Source organism: Schistocerca nitens, chromosome 3 (genome assembly GCF_023898315.1).
Source record: "Schistocerca nitens isolate TAMUIC-IGC-003100 chromosome 3, iqSchNite1.1, whole genome shotgun sequence".
Taxonomy (NCBI): Eukaryota; Metazoa; Arthropoda; class Insecta; order Orthoptera; family Acrididae; genus Schistocerca; species Schistocerca nitens.
In genome coordinates this window covers 936,268,489-936,289,828 of record NC_064616.1, presented here as the reverse complement: position 1 = coordinate 936,289,828, position 21,340 = coordinate 936,268,489, and the positions used below count along the sequence as shown (strand labels likewise).

The window sequence follows — 21,340 nt, the reverse complement described above, 5'->3', positions numbered from 1 at the left end:
CAGAGTACATACGATGAATGGTGGTGGTGGCGGGCATACTGAACGGCTTGATGGACAGCAAAAAAGCTCGGCCGTAAAGCTGGAACACTGGTCGAGGAGCCGGTATTTAAAGGTGGCGGCCCCGACGACAAAGGCACAGCCGACACCATCGTCAGTTTTGGAGCCATCGGTGTAAATAAAGGTGTGACTGGCAAGTCGCGCACGAAGTTCGACAAACCGTGAGCAATACACTGTAGCTGGAGTACCCTCCTTCGGGAGCAAGCTGAGGTCGAGATAAATATGAACCGGAGCCTGGAGCCACGGTGGTGTCGGGCTCTCACCCTATCTGAAGGTGGTGGGCAGGGCAAAATCCAATTGTCGAAGCAGGCGACGAAAGCGGACTCCAGGGGGCAGCAGGGCAGACACATACAACACATACAACCCATACTGACGGTCGGGAGAATCGGCGAAGAAGGACTGATAAGAGGGGTGGTCGGGCATTGACAACAGCCGGCAGGTATACCGACAAAGCAGTACGTCGCGCCGGTAGGTCAATGGTAATTCGGCAGCTTCAGCATAAAGACTCTCGACGGGACTAGTGTAGAAGGCTCCGGTCGCAAGAGGTAACCCACAATGGTGGATGGAGTTGAGACGGCGTAAGAGGGATGGCCGAGCAGACGAGTAGACGAGGCTCCCATAATCCAGCTCTGATCGGACTATTGACCGATACAAGCGAAGCAGGACAGTGCGATCCGCTCCCCTAGATGAACCACTAAGAAGCCTGAGGACATTAAGGGAACATGTACAACGGGCAGCCAAATAAGAGACGTGCGGAGACCAACAAAGTTTCCTGTCCAGTGTGAGCCCTAGAAACTTAGTTGTTTCTACGAATGGGAGAACAACGGGACCGAGATGTAAGGATGGCGGAAGGAACGCTTTATATCGCCAAAAGTTGATGCAAACTGTCTTCTCTTCAGAGAACCGGAAACCATTTGCCACACTCCACGAGTATAGGCTGTCTAGACAACGCTGAAGGCAGCGCTCCAGGAGGCATGTTCTCTGGGCACTGCAGTAGATCACGAAGTCATCGACAAAAAGAGAGCCTGAGACATTAGGTGGAATGCAATCCATAATTGGATTGATCGCTATGGCAAAAAGGGCTACGCTGAAGACGGAGCCCTGAGGCACTCCGTTCTCCTGGAGGAAGACGTCGGACAATACGGAACCCACACGTACCCTAAACTTTCGATCTGTTAAAAAGGAATCAATAAAAAGGGGCAGGCGACCGCGTAGACCCCACCTGTGCAGAGTGCGGAGGATACCTCCTCTCAAACAGGTATCATAAGCCTTCTCCAAATCGAAGAACACTGCTACCGTTTGGCGCTTTCGCAAAAAGTTGTTTATGATGAATGTCGACAAGGTCACAAGGTGGTCAACAGCGGAGCGGCGGCGACGAAAGCCGCATTGGACATTAGTAAGTAGCCGTCGAGATTCAAGAATCCAGACTAACCGAGCATTAACCAAGCGCTCCATCACCTTACAGACACAGCTTGTAAGAGAAATGGGGCGGTAACTAGAAGGAAGGTGTCTATCCTTCCAGGGTTTGGGTATAGGAACAACGACTGCGTCACGCCAACGCATGGGGACTTGACCTTTGGTCCAGACGCGATTGTAGGTACGAAGAAGGAAGCTTTTGCCTGCCGGAGAAAGGTGGGCCAGCATCTGAACGTGAATGGCATCTGGCCCCGGAGCAGAGGACCGGGACAGTGCAAGTGCACGTTCGAGTTCCCGCATAGTAAAGGGGGCATTATAATTTTCCAGATTCAGCGAGTGGAAGGAAGGTCTCCGAGCCTCTTCTGCCTCTTTCCTGGGCAGGAAGGCAAGGTGGTAATGGGCGGACCTTGAAACCTCCGCGAAAAAGCAGCCGAAGGCGTTGGAGACATCCACAGGATCAACAAGGACCTCATTACCTGAAGTCAGGCCAGGTACCGAGGAGTGGGCCTTAATGCCCAACAGCCGGCGCAGGCCACCCCAGACGACAGAAGAAGGAGTAAAACTGTTAAAGGAGTTGGTGAAAGAGGCCCAACAAGCTTTATTGCTGTCTTTGATGACTCTACGGCATTGCGCTCGGAGTCGTTTGTATCCAATACAATTCGCCAACATAGGGTGGCGGCGAAAGGTGCGTAAAGCACGTCGTTGAGCACGGATAGCGTCTCTACAAGCCTCATTCCACCAGGGGACGGAAACGCAACGTGAAGAAGAGGTAGTACGAGGAATGGAACGTTCGGCAGCATTGATGATAACAGCCGTGAGGTATTCGACCTGACTGTCACAACTGAGAAAATCGTGGTCCGGAAAGGTCGCCAGGGAGGAGTCAAGTCCCCAGTCAGCTTTCGGTATGTTCCAGCTTGAAGGACGTGGGGATGGGGTGTGGTGCAGGAGACAAACGACACAGGGGAAGTGGTCGCTCGAATAGGTGTCAGAAAGGACATACCACTCGAACCGAAGGGGAAGAGTGGTAGAACAGATCGAGAGGTCCAAGTGGGAGTAGGCATGAGTAGAGTCCGAGAGGAAAGTCGGGGCCCCAGTATTGAGACAGACAAGATTGAGATGGTTGAAGACATCCGCGAAGAGGGAGCCTCTCTGACAGGATGCAGGAGAGCCCCAAAGGGGATGATGGGCATTGAAGTCGCCAAACAATAAAAACGGCGGAGGAAGCTGAACAATCAGGTGCATCATGTCAGCCCGACTAACTGCGGATGACGATGGAGTGTAGATGGTACAAACGGAAAAAGTAAAGGCAGAAAGAGTAATTCGGACAGCTATTGCTTGGAGTGGGGTGGTCAATGGGATGGGATGGTAATAGACATCATCCCGAACGAGCAACATGACCCCACCATGAGCTGGAATACCGTCCACAGGGGTGAGGTCAGACCGTTCCGAGGTATAGTGGGTAAAAGCAATACGGTCAGTTGGGCACAACTTGGTTTCCTGGAGACCAAGGACGAGCGGACAGTGCATGCGGAGGAGCAGTTGTAATTCCTCCCGATTAGATCGAATACCTCTTATGTTCCAATGTAACAAAGCCATCGCTAGTCAGAAAAAAGGGGGAACGAAACAGGTGAAGAGCTGGTCACCTCGACGGCTGCGGAGGGCCAGGTTTCGAGGGAACAACGCTACAACCGGCGGGAGGCGGATCCTGTTCCATCGAGTCGTCGCCAGCTGTGGCCGCTTTCCCGGGTTGCGTAGGAGGGGCAGCATCATTCGCCGACGAGAGGCCAGCTGAGCGCCTGGCAGCAGAGCGTCCTGGCGAAACTGAGGACGGCCGCGAGCAGCGACTCACGGATGGAGCGTCAGACGAAACACGCCGGGGTGGAGAGGGGGATAAAGACTTCTTCTTGGAGGCCTTCTGGGAAGTCCGATGAGGCACGGGGATAGTGGGCTGGACCCGAAGAAGGTCCTCACGCGCGGGGTCCGTTTTGGAATGCCGGGGTCCGGAACGTTTCCCCGATGGACGCCTGAGAAGAGGATCGCTTCTGAGACGGTGGAGGGGGAGGAGGAGGAAGGGTGGCCCCTGGGGCAGAGGGGGCAGGGGCCGCGAGGGAGGAGGATTTGGAAGGGAGGGATTTGGGAGGCGGAGGCATAGACCCCGGATGGGGTGAGGAGGTGAAGGGGGGACAGGATAGGGGTGAGGATACTGTGGAAGGAGTGGACACGACTGAGGCAAACGAAGTTGTCAACGTCACGGGATGGAGGCGGTCATACTTCTTCCTGGCCTCAGAATAAGAGAGGCGATCCAAAGTTTTTAATTCTTGAATCTTCTTCTCCATCTGATACGCGGGGCAGTCTAAAGATCTAGGCGAGTGGATGCCAGGACAATTGACGCACCGAGGTGGTGGGGTGCATGTATGTTCCTCACGAAGAGGACGTCCACAATCGCCACAAAGGGGCTCAGCCTCACACCGTGACGACATGTGCCCAAAGCGCAAACACCGAAAGCAGCGCATAGGAAGCGGGACGTAAGGTCGCACGTCGCACCGGTAGCACATCACCTTTACCTTCTCCAGGAGAACGTCCCCCTCGAAGGCAAGGATAAAGGCCCTGGTGTCGATGCGACGGTCTTTGGGGCCGCGCTGGACTCGCCGGACGAAATGCACGCCTCGGCGCTCCAGGTTGGCCCTGAGCTCCTCATCAGATTGCAGCAGGAGGTCCCGATGAAAAATAACCCCCTGCGTCCTATTCAGTGCCAGATGTGGGACAATGGACACTGGGATGTCCCCTAGTCGGTCGCACGCCTGGAGCGTCGCCGACTGAGTGGCGGAGGTGGTCTTTATAAGAACGGACCCCGAACGCATTTTACTGAGAGCCTCGATTTCCCCCGAAGATGTCCTCAATGTGCTGGACAAAGAACATGGGCTTGGAGGTGGCGAACATTCCCCCATTGGTCCGAGAACAGACTAAATAGCAGGGGAAGTACTTCGCCCCAAGCCGGCGGGCCTGTCCTTCCTCCCAGGGAGTGGCCAAGGGGGAAAGGGAAGGAGAACCAGAACCAGAGACAGTACCTTTCTTTTTAAAAGACTCGGCCGCAGAGCGACCCGATACATATTGACGTTCCATCTGCGAAACGTCCGCCCTGATACCACCCACTCCGACCAGGGTCTCTCCCCACGAGCGCCACCCAGCCTCAGCAAGGGCAACCTGGCAGGATGACCGTTGCCGGGAGTCCTGATGCCCCAAGGAGACGGGCATCTACTCCTTGGCCGACGTGGGGAGAGTGCAGCTCAGGTATCGGCAGTACAATCCCTGTGTTGTCAGGGGGCTACAACCTAGAGGGTACATGACGACCCCACCACAACGGGCTGGCTACCGTGCTGGATTTCGGGTGGCATGGAAAGTCCATCATGATCATAGGTGCGGATGGGGACGCACTATGGGCGTAACTTGTGCAGCCCATCAGGCGTTTAGGCCCGATTTGAGGAATAGTGGGTGTGGTTACAACACCGTTACAATGCTGAGTGCCAAGGTCTTAGTGCACTGAGGACCAGTGAGACACCACGTAAGGCGTTCTTCCCCAAAAGGCTCGTACTTCTGTAGAATTTTGAAAAATGGAGGTCAAACCCCAAGGGGGACCATCACATGGAAGGCCGAAACGGTTGAAACTCCTTTTAGTCGCCTCTTACGACAGGCAGGAATACCTCTGGCCTATTCTTACCCTGGACCTGCAGGGGGATCTGAAGAGGCAGTTTACCCAATTTCCAAACTGGAATAACACCATTTTCTTGCCATAGGGAAGGAAATTCACTATCTCTCCACAAACAGATGGAAAGTATAAGTAAGAGGTCTGTTAAAAAAAAATTCTTGAACACCTGTAATTTTGCGCCAATGGTGTCTTGGAGTGAAACACAGTTGGTATTCCTGCACACGCCTATGTAACTGCTGGACGTTTCACTGTTGTATGTCTGTTAGTTATTGTTCAATGCTGTATTCAGTAGGACGTTGTGTTACACAGTTTGCAAATTTCGAGATGGCAGAGTTAGAGGAGCAATGCATCTGCACTAAATTGTGTGTGAAACTAAAAAACAAAAACAAAACCTTTACAGAGACACACCAAATGATGCAGGAAGCCTACAGTGCTAAGTGCTTAAGCCATACTCGGTGTTATGAATGGTTCACACCATTTAGAAATGGCCAGATGGAAGCTAAAGATGACCTTCATTCAGGACACCCTTCGACATCTACCGACGACATTCATGTCAGGAATGTCAACAAAATTGTGCTTGTCAATCGAAGACTAACTGCCCTAGAGATTGCAGAATAATGTAACGCTTCCGGCAGATGACACAGGACAAGAAATACTCTGACAGAGATCAGACAAAACAAATTAAAACACACAGAGTGTGACGGTGGTTGGCCGACCATAGAGAGGGGGAAAAAAAAAACGGAAAAGCCAACCACCGAGAACACATTAAAAACTCATTTTAAAATCAGAGGCTAAAAGAAAAGAAAAAAAAAATAAAAAATAAAAAAAAAAATAAAAAATAAAAAAAATAAAAAAATAAAAAAAACCTACCCGAATAAAACGCAAAACTAAGTCCACCACGGCAAGGTCATCTATTAAAAGGGCAGGGAGCGTGTCAGCCAGCGCAAACGTCTGCCTGAGCACAGCCAAAAGTGGACAGTCCAACAAAATGTGGACCACTGTCAATGCCGAGCCGCAGCGACAGAGAGGGGGGTCCTCACGGCGCAATAAGTGGCCTTGGGTCACCCGTGTGTGCCCAATGCGCAGTCGGCAGAGGACGACAGACTCCTTGCGAGAGACTCGCAAGGAGGAGTGCCACACAGTCGTCGTCTCCTTGACGGCACGCAGTTTGTTAGGGGTGGTCAGACCGCGCCATTCAGCGTCCCAAAGCGAGATAACTTTGCGGCGTAAGACTGCCCTCAAATCAGTCTCCGGGAGGCCAATGTCCAGAGATGGTGTACTGGTGGCCTCTTTCGCCAGGTGGTCAACATTTTCATTGCCGGGTATCCCAACACGGCCTGGGGTCCACACAAAGACCACAGAGCGGCCGCAATGGGCAAGAGTATGCAGGGACTCCTGGATAGCCATCACCAGACGAGAACGAGGGAAACACTGGTTGAGAGCTCGTAAACTGCTCAGGGAATCACTACAGATCACGAAGGACACACCTGAGCAGGAGCGGATATACTCTAGGGTACGAAAGATGGCGACCAGCTCAGCAGTGTAAACGCTGCAGCCAGCCAGCAATGAACATTGTTTGGAATGGTCCTCTAGAGTTAGCGCATAACCGACAGGACCAGCAACCATCGAGCCATCAGTGTAAACAATGCCAGAGCCCTGATACGTTGCGAGGATGGAAAGAAAGCTGCAACGGAAGGCCTCCGGAGGGACTGAGTCCTTCGGGCCCTGTGCCAATTCCAGCTGAAGGCGAGAGCGAGGCACACACCACGGGGGTGTACGCAGAGGTGCCCGGAAAGGAGGCGGAAGGGGTAAAGCCCCAAGCCCGGAGAGAAGCTCTCAGACGTGGACTGCGATCATACATCCAGCCCTGGGCCGATGTTCCGGAAGATGGACGTGCGACTGTGGGAATAGTAGACGATAGTTAGGATGCCCGGGCAAGCTGAAAACATGGGCAGCATAAGCGGCCAGCAAACGTTGGTGCTGCAACCGCAGTGGAGGGACACCCACCAGTCTCCACAAGTATGCTGTCCACTGGGCTGGTTCGGAAAGCACCAGTGGCAAGGCATATCCCGCTGTGGAGGATTGGGTCCAGCACCTGCAATGCAGATGGGGATGCTGAGCCCTAAGCCAGGCTCCCATAATCCAGACGGGACTGGATTAACGCCTGGTAGAGCCGTAACAGGGTAGATCGGTCGGTGCCCCAGCGGGTGTGGCTCAAGCATCGCAGAGCATTTAGATGCCGCCAACACATCTGTTTTAGCTGCCGAATATGAGGCAGCCAAGTCAACCGAGCATCAAAAACCAGCCCCAAAAACCTATGCGACTCCACCACCGCAAGAAGTTGGCCGTCAAGATAAAGCCGCGGCTCCGGGTGGACAGTGCGTCGCCGGCAGAAATGCATAACACAGGTCTTGGCTGCCGAAAACTGGAACCCACGAGATACAGCCCAAGACTGCGCCTTACGGATAGTGCCCTGTAGCTGACGTTCAGCAGCTGCAATGCCAATAGAGCTGTAGTAAAGGCAGAAGTCGTCAGCATACAAGGACGCTGAGACAGACGTTCCCACTGCCGCAGCGAGCCCATTAATGGCTATTAAAAAACAGGCAGACACTTAAAACAGATCACTGTGGCACACTGTCCTCCTGAACTCGGGAGGAACTATGGGAGGCCGCGACTTGCACGCGGAAGGTACGATACGACAGAAAATTTCGGATAAAGATAGGCAGAGGGCCCCGAAGACCCCATCCATGAAGCGTAGAAATATCGTACGCCTTCCGCATGTCGAAGAGGACAGCGACCAGGTGCTGACGGCGGGCAAAGGCAGTACGGATGGCAGACTCCAGGCTCACCAGATTGTCGGCAGCGGAGCGGCCTTTACGGAACCCACCCCGAGACGGAGCCAGTAGGCCCTGAGACTCCAGTACCCAATTCAAGCGCCGGCTCACCATCCGTTCAAGCAACTTGCAAAGAACGTTGGTGAGGCTAATGGGACGGTAGCTGTCCACCCCTAAAGGATTCTTGCCAGGTTTAAGGATGGGAATAACAATACTTTCCCGCCATTGCGACGGAAACTCACCCTCAACCCAGAGACGGTTGTAAAGGTCGAGGAGCCGTCGCTGGCAGTCCACTGACAGGCGTTTCAGCATCTAACAGTGGATGCGATCTGACCCAGGAGCGGTATCAGGGCAAGCGGCTAGGGCACTGTGAAATTCCCACTCACTGAATGGAACATTGTAGGTTTCATGATGGTGGGTGTGAAAGGAAAGGCTCTGACATTCCTCCGCTCTTTATTGGAGCAGAAGGCCAGTGGGTAATTCCCAGAAGCGGAATGCAGAGCAAAATGCTCTGCCAAGCGGTTGGCAATTACGTCGGAGTCAGTACAAACTGCTCCATTCAGTGAGAGCGCAGGGACGCTGACAGGGGTCCGATAGCCATAGAGGCGTCGGATCTTGGCCCAGACCTGCGATGGAGAGACATGGAGGCCAATAGTGGACACATACCGCTCCCAGCACTCCTGCTTGCGTTGGCGGATAAGGCGGCGGGCCCACGCACGCAGCCGTTTGAAGGTGATGAGGTGTTCAATGGAGAGATGTCGCTGTAGCGCCTGCCGGCGATCTTTAATCGCCTCAGCGATCTCAGGCGACCACCAAGGCACAGTCCTTCGCCGAGGGGACCCAGAAGAACGGGGAATGGAAGATTCTGCGGCAGTAACGATGCTGGTGGTGACTGAGTCAACCACCGCATCAATGCCGTCATTAGAGAGAGGCTCAATAGTGGCAGTGGAGAAGAACAAGTCCCATTCAGCCTTATTCATAGCCCATCTGCTAGGGCGCCCAGAAGAGTAATGCTGTGGCAGTGACAGAAAGATCGGAAAGTGGTCACTACCATACAGGTCGTCATGCACACTCCATTGGACAGAAGGTAAGAGGCTAGGGCTGCAGATCGAAAGGTCGATGGCGGAGTACGTGCCATGCAACACGATGAAGTGTGTGACGGCACCATCATTTAAAATAGAAAGATCGAGCTGTGCCAATAAATGCTCAATGGCGGTGCCTCGACCTGTTTCAACTGACCCACCCCACAGAGGGTTGTGGGCATTGAAGTCGCCCAGTAACAAGAAAGGTGGCGGCAATTGGGCTATCAGCGCAGCCAGGATGTGCTGTGCGACATCACCATCCGGTGGAAGGTAAAGACTGCAGACAGTAACAGCCTGTGGTGTCCATACCTGAACAGCGACAGCCTCTAAAGCTGTTTGTAGAGGGACAGACTCACTGTGAAGAGAGTTAAGGACATAGATGCAGATGCCATCAGACACACTTTCATAAGCTGTCCGGTTCTTATAATAACCCTGATAGCCACGGAGGGCGGGGGTTCGCATTGCTGGAAACCAAGTTTCCTGAAGAGCAATGCAGAAGAAAGGGTGAAGGCTGATAAGTTGTCGGAGCTCAGCTAGATGGTGGAAGAAACTGCTGCAGTTCCACTGGAGGATGGTATTGCCCATGGTTGAAAAAGGCTTGAAGGGACTGGGAAGGCAGATCACACCGCTAGGTCACCTGCTGCCTCCATTTGAGCACCTGTGCTAGTGCTATCCATGGTGTCTGAGGGACCGGCGAGATCAAGGTCCTCAGCGGACGCCAGAATCTCCACCTCATCCTCAGACGCAGAGTTTGTAGGAAGCGGTGGGACGGGTGCCACCGCAATGTCGTTAGTCTTGGGGACTTTCTTCTTTTTCTTCCGCTTCTCGCGCTGTGCCTTTGGTGGTTCAGGTGTGGAGGGCTTCACTGGGTCAGTCTCAGGGACAGATGACGACCGTGAGGCCCTACGACTAGGGACTGGTGGTTGTTTGAGCCATTTGCGGGTGTCCGCTTTTCCGCTGGTCGGAACTTGTGAAGGGAGGTCCCCAAGGGACCCCTTCCTGGCGAGAGTAGCTGAAGAAGTCTTACTCTTCTCCGGCTGGGAAGGGGGAACATGTCCCTGATGGTTGGGGGGGTGTTGCTCCTGAAGTAGATGGAGCAGGAGCAACAGGGTGTGGCCTCCCATGGAGTGGCCAGGGAGGGAAATGATCTTGGATCAAATTTCTTCCCGTTGAGGTTAGACCTCGATCACTTAGAGACTGCTGGTGGAGGCCCAGCAGCGAGATATGATGTACCACGCTTCATTGCGGGTCATCCGCCCTGATGCCACCCACTCCGACCAGGGGCTCTCCCCACGGGCGCCACCCAGCCACAGCAAAGACCACCTGGCAGGATGGCCTTTGCCGGGAGTCCCGATGCCCCAGAGGGATAGGCATCTACTCCTCGGCATACATGGGGAGGTAGCAGCTCAGGCATCAGCAGTGCGATCCATGTGTAGTCAGGGGGGCTACCACCAAGAGGGTACATGACGACCCCACCACAACAGACTGGCTACCGTGCTGCGTGCTGGTTGTCGGGTGTCGAACATCCATTAATAAAGGGAGCAAAGATGGAACTGCACAATGGAGGGAATGTAGGCTACCCGGAATACTCTGCAGCCGATGTGGCCGGAAAGGTGTCATTCCCCAAATGGAACGCACTAACGGAAAAATTTGGAAATAGAGTGGTCAAACCCCTTAGGGGACCATCACATTAACGGTCGAAACAGTTGAGACTCCTTTTAGCCAGCCGGCCGAAGTGGCCGCGCGGTTCTGGCGCTGCAGTCTGGAACCGCGAGACCGCTACGGTTGCAGGTTCGAATCCTACCTCGGGCATGGATGTGTGTGATGTCCTTAGGTTAGTTAGGTTTAACTAGTTCTAAGTTCTAGGGGACTAATGACCTCAGCAGTCGAGTCCCATAGTGCTCAGAGCCATTTTGAACCAACTCCTTTTAGCCGCCTTCTACGACAGGCAGGAATACCGTGGGCCTATTCTTACCCCCGAACCCGCAGGGGGCACAGCATCTTGGAATGCACTGTGTTGCTACCAAGTTCATACCACAGCTCATGAACCACAACCAGAAAGACCTTCACCTCGCAATCTGTAAGGAGCTTTTGGATCACACAAATGAGAATGAGATGTTTCTTAAGAGAATCATAAGTGGTGGTGAGACATGGTTCTATTGTTATGAGACCAATGTTTAGTCTTCACAATGGGTTTGGGAAGGTTCTCCGAGACCCAAAAAGCTTGTCGGGTCAGGTCAAATGTCAAAGCTATACTGATAGTTTTCTTTGACTTTGACGGATTATTTTATCATGAATTTGTGCCACACTGGGGCAAACTGTTAATCACTTGTACTATCAGGAAGTGTTGTGAGAAAATGAGAGAAAGAAACAGCTTGAAATTCTGCATCACAATAATGCTTCTGCACATTTATCCCTGTTGGTGCGTGACTGTTGCACAAAAATCGAAATCATCCTTACTGTCCAGACCTGGCTCCTGTGGACTTCCAGTAAGTGTTGAAGCATTTGGTTGTGCACCTGGTCTGGTCAAGGAGCCTGTCAGGGGAGAGAGCAAGAGCTCTGGTGAATTCCCAATTAAACGGGGCTCCAGGCAATGCAGAACGATGATAAAGGGAGTCGTTCCAGAGGGTGTTTGAGAAGATGGAATGTGGGCGTATAGTGGACTGAGGCTGAGGCCTAAACAAAATGCTGAGCGATAAGTCTGGATTGATGAGGTTAACACCATTCAAGAAAATTCCTGTGACGTCTGTAGGAGGACAGCATCCAAAAATGTGCATTATCTTCACCCATACCTGTGAAGAGTGAGTATGCGGCCCTATGGCAGTGACATCTCGTTCCCAATAAATCCGTTTCTAGCATTTAATAAGATAAAGGACCCAACCACAAAGCTGTTTAAAGGTCAGGAGGTGGTCAAGATATGGATGCTATTTGTAGCGGTGGAGGGTCTTTAATAGCTACAACAAATTAAGAGGTCCACCAAGGGACAGTCTTCCACAGGGGAGATCCCGAGGAGGAGGGAATCCCTAAAGCAGCTGATAAAGGGTGTCCTCGATCAAACTCTGTGTGGACACATCAATGTCATCATGTGTTGGAAAGGTTGGGATGGCAGCCAAGGGAAAGGCATCCCAATTTGCATCAGTAAATGGCCGCCTGGAAGGGCATCCAGGTGAATGATGCTGAAGAAAAGATAAGAAAAATGGAAAATGATTGTTGTCGCACAAATTGTTATGAACTCCCAATTGAAAGGAGGGGAGGCAGCCAGAGCTACATATGGAAAGATCAATGACTGAGAAGGTGCTATGTGATGTGACCCCCCCACCAAAGTGTGGGGGAGTTTCAGTTTCAGAAGGGAGAGATCAAGTCCTCCCAACAGGTCTTCAACAATCCTGCCCCGGACAGTGGTCCCAGTACCACCCCCACAGACGGTTATGGGCATTAAAATCCCTGAGGATGACCAAGGGAGGAAGGAGCTGTCTAAGGAGGGCAAGGAGAGAAGGAAGTGTAGGAGACAGGTCTGGAGGGAGATAAGGATTGCATATTGTTACTGCAGAGTCTAAATGGAACCAAATGGCCACCACTTCCACTGTGGTTTGAAGAAAAACCCTGGAAGCACAAAATTTGTGTAGACCAACATACAGACACCACCGGAGGCTCACAGAGGGCCAACCCAGTTCTGGCAGAAGGCTTGGAAGACACACGGAACTGGCGAATGAGTATACACAATACAATATTCCTGCAATACTACACAAGCTACAGGGTAGAGAGGAAGTAGGGACAGCAATTGAGGAACATGACAATAGTAACCATTACAGTTACATTGGAGGAGTGTAGTACAAGAATCTGAATGAATGTCAAATGGGCCAGAATCGATCATTGTGCCATGTCAGCGTCCATCACCGGTAAGGACCGAGTGACGTCCACAAATGTAAGATCAGACCCTGATTGAGAGGGAGGGCACAACACCCCATGGGATGTTGGGTATGCCTCACACCAAGACTCGTGGATCTTCTTCTTCTCCTTCGGAGGGTGAGTGGAGGTGTGGTCAGGAAGAGAGCAACTTGCAGCAATATTGGGATATGAAAGTAAACAAGTGGCCTTGAGGCCCACAGAGTGCTGGTCCAGACTAAGATACAGCTTTCTTATCCTGGAGACGCTGGGGAGGGAGGCTCTTAGAGACAGCCTCATTCTCAGCAGGTGCCAGAGAAGAAGTTCTCTTCTATGGTCAAGGAGAAGGAGCGGTTCTGTGAAGGGAGGAAAACTGGAACTGTCAGGGAGGAGGAAAACAAAGGTGGCAGGATGGAAGTAACAAGGAAGGAGGAGGAGGAGGAGGAGGAGGAGGAGGAAAAGACACTGCAGAATCAACAGCAGATGTTAAAGATACCAAGTGGAGCTAGTTTAATTTGTGTTGTCTGTCAGACAGTCAAGAGTTTTGAATTCGTGAATCTTCCTTTCCTTTTTATAGAGCGGGCAATCTGGCGAGTGAGGAGAATGGGGGCCAGAACAGTTCACAAACTTGGGTGATTAGGTGCAAGGACTCTCCACAAGGAGAGGGTGGCTACAGTCACCACAAATACGAGTCACTTCACATCGTGAAGATATGTGACCAAAATGGAGGCACCGGAAACAGCAAATGTGAGGTGGGATATAGGGATTAACTTTGCAATGATAAATCATTACTTTCGCTTCTTCTGGAGGGGTGCCTCTTCAAAAACCAAGATGAAAGCACCAGTATCAACACAATTGTCCTCAGCACTCTCTGGACGCACCAGATGCACCAAATTTATCTTCGCCAGATGCACCAAACTTATCTTCAATGTGTTCTACAAAAAAAGAGCAGTTTGGTAATGGTGATACTCTCCCTGCCTGTCCTGGCACAAACTAAGTAACGGAGAAAAGGTTTTGCCCCAAGATGGCAGGCCTGGCTCTCCTCCCAGGAAGTAGCCAGCCAGGGAGGGTAAGGCCAAGGATGATGATGACAACGATTGGTTTGTGGTGCGCTCAACTGGGCGGTTATCAGCGCCCGTACAAATTCCCAACCTTTGCCCAGTCCAAACTCGCCACTTTCATGAATGATGAGGACAACACAAACACTCAGTCATCTCGAGGCAGGTAAAAATCCCTGACCCCTCCGGGAATCGAACCTGGGACCCCATGCTCGGGAAGCTAGAATGCGACCGCAAGCTGCGGACCGAAGGCCAAGGAAGCAAAAATACGAGCAGAGAGAGAAATGTTCCTACTGGTAGAGGCAGCCACAGAAGAGCGGCCAGAAGTGTCGAGCTTAGCACACTTTATGTGCAGAGCATACGTCCTGGTACAACCCACCTCAATCAGGGGTCCCACCTTGGGGGCACCCAGTCACAGCAAAGACCGCTTGGCACAGTGATCTTTGCGGGGAGTTCCAGTGCCCCACAAAGATGAGCAACCACTCCCAGACATACACGAGACAGAGACAGCTCAAGTCTCAGAAGTGGGATCCCTGTGTTAGGGGTCTAAGCCACATGGGCACATAAAAGCCCCACCACACGAATTGGCTACATGCTAGTGACCTAGTGTGGAGTGTGACGGTAGCTCACACTACGAAAACAATTTTGAAACGGGGTCAAAGCCAAATGAGGACCAGAAGAAAGTGAAAAAGAGGGAGAGTGGAAATGTGAGAAAAGACCGTAAATGATTAGCAGAACTGAGGGAATAGCTATGTGGTTGTCAAGGGACACACTAGGGGAGAAAGACGGGGGCAGGAAGGGGAGGAGCTATGATAGGGAGTGGATATGGGGAAGGAAATGCAGCCCAGGAGAGATGAAAAGCTGCAACAGCTTAGGGCCACATGGCTTCCACACATGTACCCCACAAAAGAGCTGTGGACACCCCTGTGGGGACTAGCACACTGGGTAAGAAGAAAAGATGAAAATGTGATGGCCATATAATACACGTGATGTTAACAGAATGTCTGAGTGTGGGCACAGAAACCTCCACGAAGAAAGAAGTGATGTAGACCTAAGGACTGGAAAGAATGCGGAAGAGAGCTAACAGGAAATACTTGTCCATTATGATTATCCGGGCTGTTATGCCATGGTCGGTTGATGAATTTTGTCTCAATTCCCAACGTTTTGTCCCCGTCTGCGGGAGACATTTTCAAGGGGGTCTGTAGCTCAATGGAAGGTTCAACACACCCGCTGGCTCGCTACTGACTGCCGCTAAATTCAGTGTCAGCGTGCTCCCGCGCCGTGGCGTGACGTCACGTGTTTTGAAAACGTCAGTGCAATTGGCTGCTGTCCGCTGCCGTCAATAGCCGTTGCCATCACACAGTAGTGGATGGGTGGTACACATCATCTTTAACACCGGCATCCATAATACCGTTTAATTTCACGCCCTCCTCCTTTCGATTGAAATTATTAGGATGTTTAGCAATTTCGATTGCCTCCCTGTAGAGCCTTTCGTAATATCCGCTTGTGGCAGCTAGTACTTGCGTCTCCTCGAAACGAATATGGTGGTTCCCTGGCTGCATGCTCTGCAACAGCTGATCATTCCATTTCTCCTCTTCTACAATTGCCCTTGTGCTCTTCCAAACATTTTGAAACAGACACGGAATTCAGCGGCAGTCAGTACCGAGCCAGCGGGTGTGTGAGGTACAGACACCCTTGAAGATGTCTCCCGCAGACGGGGACGAAACGTTGGGAATTGAGACAAAATTCATCAACCGACCATGGCATAACAGCCCGTATAATCGTAATGGACATGACATTTCCGGCAGTGAAAGTCTACACTTTAGTATCAGGAAATACTTGAATAGATGAAGATGCATGGAGACTGGATTGTGGTACATAGCCAATATTACTGTCAAACAACTGCTGAAAATAATTATTGCTTAATCTATGAACATACCTTCCCACTTATCTAGGCAAGTGAAATCTAAATTTTTAGTTACTTCTTTCTCCTAATTCCCCCCCCCCCCCCCTCTTTCCCCATACCCCCAGAAATGCTCAACCATTCTTGAGTGCAGACAAATTTGTCTAATGTTTTGGAAAAAGTAAAACTTTTTGTAATTTTTATTGTCTCAATTTCTCTCTCATACACTGAAGAGCCAAAGAAAATGGTACACCTGCCTAATATAGTGTAGGGCCCCCACGAGCATGCCCAAGTGCCTCAACACGACTTGGCATGGACTCCACTAATGTCTGAAGTACTGCTGGAGGGAACTGACACCATGAGTCCTACAGGACTGGCCATAAATACATACGAGTACGAGAGGGTGGAGATGCCTTCTGAACAGCATGTTGCAAGACATCCCAGATACAATAATGTTCCTGTCTCAGAGGTTTGGTGGCCGATGGAAGTGTTTAAACTCAGAAGTGTTCCTGCAGCCTCTTTGTAGTGATTCTGGACATGTGGGGTGTTGCATTGTCCTGCTGGAATTGTCCGTGTGTCATGCAGCCATCAAGGGTACCCGAGTAAGCCTTCGGCTCCGAAAGCCCGTAATGATGATTTTTAGGTGGTCCAGCACTGAAATCTGCAGCAATTTGCAGAAGGGTTGCACTTCTGTCATGTTGAATGATTCTCTTCAGTCATCATCGGACCTGTTCTTGCAGGATCTTTTCCGGTTGCAGCAATGTCGGAGATTTCAGGTCTTACTGGATTCCTGATATTCACAGTACACTCATGAAATCTTCGTATGGGAAAATCTCAACTTCATCGCCACCTTGGAGATGCTGTGTCCCATCGCTCATGCGCCTACTAGAACACCACGTTCAAACTTACTTAAATCTTGGTAACTTGCCATTGTGGCAGCAGTAACTGATCTAACAACTGCACCAGACACTTGTTGCTTTATATAGGCACTGCCGGCTGCGGTGCTGTATTCTGCCTGTTTACATCTCTCTGTATTTGAATATGCATGCCTATACCAGTTTCTTTGGTTCTTCAGTGTACAACATTTCAACAGTAACACACTTAGTACTTCTCTGCAGATGAAGTCAGTTTGGTATTTGAAGATGTATCTAATGACACCTTGCTTTATTTGGTCAAGTTGCCTTCTCTTTTTACTTTGTTTTCTACATTAGATTATTTTCATATGCAATTTATTCATTCTCCTCCACCCTGTCACCCTAAACACGATATGCAAACTGATAATTAAAGTGATAGTTTTAAAGCACTGTAAAAAAATAACCACTGTTCAGAATGGTGCCCGATTTGAATGGATTTTTATTGAAGGGGAAATGTTATTGGCAAATATATCAATAAAATGTAACCAAAATTTTACTACTGGATGGCACTGCACACGACAGAATATGATAAATAAAAGACGTGGGATACATGGCTGTTTCCTCAGTTTGTCTCTTGAGATGTTCAGCATGACTATCTCAATGCAGAAACATCCATTGCTGTTAAACCTCTTTTACAAGAATTGAGACTTTGTGCCAGTAGCTCTACAGAACTTCCGTACACTCAAGGGCATAATAAAAGGTGTTGGTCCAATGTTTGCCCAGGGTCTGGAGAAAATGATTACTTAATTCAAAAAGAAAGGTTCTTTTGAAGTGCAGTGTGGTAGAGGGAGGAAAACAAGTGATCTGTTATTAGTAGAAGATGTGACCACAGCAATGCAGGGGGCATTGAGTGGTGGTGTGCAAACATGCAGTGCATGGAGAACTTCTCAAACTTTGGTTATGCCTGTGAGCACAGTGCATAAAATTCTACAAAATGTCCTGCATTGCTATCCATACAGAATTATTCATGTTCAGAAGCTGCTTCATGCTTACCTGCCAGAAAGACTCTAGAATGTCTTGCTCTCAGGAAAGTGGACAATGAACAGCCATGGAACATTCTGTGGACAGATGAAGCCCATTTCCAGCTCCAAAGACATGCCAATACAAAGAATTGAAGAATAAGGCAATGGAAAACTTGCATGCACATCGATTGGTACTGCTTCTTTCTGTGAAGGGAACTGCGTGATGTGGAGATCCTGTTACCTGTACAGTCACTGGTAAATGCTATGACAGTCTTCTGGGTACCAACGTACTTTCCAACATTTCCACATGATGTATGTGTGGATTGATCTTTTTATGCAAGATGGTGCTCCTCCACACATTGCACAGCCAGCGAAACAGTTGCTGCCAAGGCATTTTGGAAATTATCAGCCATAATTTCCCTACAGCCTGGCTGTCCAGATCACCTGATCTTAATTTGTGTGACTTCTGGCAATAGGGTTATCTGAAAATGCTGTGTTCAGTGCTCCAATTACAAACGCAGCTGAACTGATGGTGTGCATTGTGCAGTACATTATGAACAAGACCCCTGAGACACTCCGATCGGTTGTGGAACATCGCGTTTCTCAAGTTCAACTTGTGGCAGAAAACAGCTGACAGAATAATGAACATGTGTTGCACCAGGCTCACAACAAAAATGGCTTTCATTGTTGATTTTTATTTGGTTCTAGACTTAGGACAATTAAAACAGTTGATAACTTAAAATAAAAAGGCTCTAAGCAACAAAATCATGAATTTGGGAAAATGAGTTTCAAGTTACCAGGTAATTAATGCTCATAATTCCACTGTTAATGCATTTTATTTGACATTTAAGCATAACATGTATCTAGTTTCCAAAGGAAATTACAAATATTGTATTTTAATAGTATGAAAAACTTACTGAAAGTGGAAATGCAATGAAAGGATGTATGTGCTGCAGTTCAATACTCAGCAAAAATATATTAAAAATTCATTCTGCTTTTGTAGAGCTGTATGTGGTCATTATTTCTCTGTTGCTGCATCATTTCAATCAAGTCTGTCATCTTTTATTCACAGATGTGGATTGAAACAACCACAGTAGGTGGTTACATTTTCTTGCTGTCCTGTCCTGTACTGTACTGTATACTGTACCTATTCCCATAATAGAGATACCCTCTTAATTATTATAATTTGCTGCTTTCTTGAAATCAAAGACGTCAGATGCATTCACGTTATTGACAATAAATGGCTTTATTTGTCATGGAACAATGTATTTGTTCACCAGAATAAACATAATGTCCAGTTATGGTGTAGGTTAGTGATCAGTAGTGAGACTTACCTCCTGTGCTGGACAAGCTTTTGCTGGATTATGCTTATTACTTCAACTTATGTATTCAATCCTTCCACCTTTCAGATTTTTCCTCATTGCTCCCACAGAACCTCTTCATTTAATTCATTATTTCTTTCCACTCAAACTGTTACAAGTATCTGCTGTCTTCACCATTTTATCTAGCACTGAGGAGTAAGTGCATGGAACATAGAGCTTTTCATATGTTAACAACAGTGACTGTTAAACTACATGCCATATCTTGATTGCATTCGGTACTGCATTTTCATTCATGGCAGTTGTAGCCTTTTATACATTATTGGGTTTGGCATACAGATTCCATTTCACACAAAACTTCAAAATATCTTAATTTGGCATTTACAGCCTTTTTTATTTAAAGTCTTCAATTGTTGAATGCCAGCCTTGTGCAGTCTTGCACATTACACAGTACAGTTGGTTTAATGTGCAACTCACACCATGGCTATCATATTGCAATTCATGTGTCATTTGTAGCTGAACTCTTACCACGTTATGACGCTTACAATGCCAACTAATGGCAAAATTTTCCATTTTTTCCCCATGATGTTTCCCCTTCTTTGATAATATTCCATTTAAATTTAACATCATTCTGATCAGCATTTCTTTTATTTTTTATAGCATTTTGAAATGAACTTAAATTAGAATCACCATGAACTTGTAGCTCGAGAATGGATTACACATCTTTCACTCTCCTAGTTACTGTCAAAGGGTTAGAGAATGTGGAATATCTCATTTGGGGTTGCATGTCAATATTTCACACTGAATGCTCGAAACACAAGCATTTAGGAGAAAAATTAAAGTAATGGCTCCAAGACAGTCATAGTATCAATAAGAAGTATGTCCTTGTGACAATGGGGATTAGCACGGTAAAAATGCCCCATTTCTGCAGACCACCACCTGCACTAGCAGCCAAGCGAAGTTGAGGTGAACAATTGCAGATGAGGTTCTACAAGCTTTCACTTCACCTGGTGGAAAAACCAGCAATCCTTTCAACATTGCAGATCTGCCAATTGTCTGCCAGTTTGTCGGGGTGCTTTTGAAGCAGATAGTGGGAAGATTTCCACTGACTGACAAGATGGGAAGGTAGGTCAAAATAGAGTATTTTTAGTGATTCTGACAGAATACGCGAAGGTGATAGGATACTGGCTGTATCAGTGGTACAGAACAGAAAGAGTGTGTGGCTACCTCATGCAGGAGGAAGAACTGGGAGGAAGTTTGTATTATGACACTGGGTTATTATTATGGAGGTAAAAGTGCTTGTAATCTTGGGCTGTTAAGATATTAAAGTGTGTCAACAGTTAAAGTTTATGCTGAAGTGAGTTTTCTAAGGGTTGTCCTCAAACAAGGGTGGCATAGACATTTGGTGATGTGCCATTGAACATAGAAAATGACCCAGGAGTTACCAACATTAGCTCTATAGTCCATTTTTATTGTTTATTTTTATTGACAGTGTAATTCAAATATCCCATTCCTCATTTTGTGTAGCTCTAAATTGAGTCATCTGGGCTGTTAGTAAGGCCAATTTATGTTCATTTTAAGTTCATTTCCTTGTCTGAACTGAGCTATTAGTGTGACTGGCACACTAACTTTAAAATAATTAATGATGCTATAGATTTTTTTGAAATCCCAATGAGTGTCCATGGGCATGCAAAGACCTGTCAGGTTTGTGACTGCAGCCTGGTCAGGGTCTGGGGAACAATTCTGTCAAAAATTTTCATAAAAGACATCAAAGACTTTGTAAGATGATGCACTGGAGTACTTTCACATAAGTTTAGAGTGTAGACCTGGCAATTATAAAAGTTCTGTCAAAGAGAAGGCGAATGGCTGACTTCAGTTAGTTGGGAGAATTTTAGGAAAATGTGGTTCATCTGTAAAGGAGACCACATATAGAACACTAGTGCGACCTACTCTTGAGTACTGTTCAAGTGTTTGGGATCCCCAAAAGGTTGGATTAAAGGAATACAGCAATGCAATTCAGAGACGGGCTGCTAGATTAGTTACCTGTAGGTTTGATATACACATAAATATTAGAGATACTTTGATAACTAAAACGGGAATCCCTGGAGGGAAAGTGATATTCTTTTTGAGGAAAAGAATTGAGAAAATTTAGAGAACTGGCATTTGAAGCTGATGCAGAATGATTCTACAAACACCAATGTGCT

General features: G+C 48.7%; 1 protein-coding gene across 1 annotated transcript in view; it reads right to left on the bottom strand.

Annotated features, from left to right (window-relative positions):
- LOC126249013 (mesencephalic astrocyte-derived neurotrophic factor homolog) overlaps nucleotides 1-21,340 on the bottom strand; it is a 41,457-nt gene that overhangs the window by 7,769 nt on the left and 12,348 nt on the right. The gene's annotated exons all lie outside the window — the stretch shown is intronic.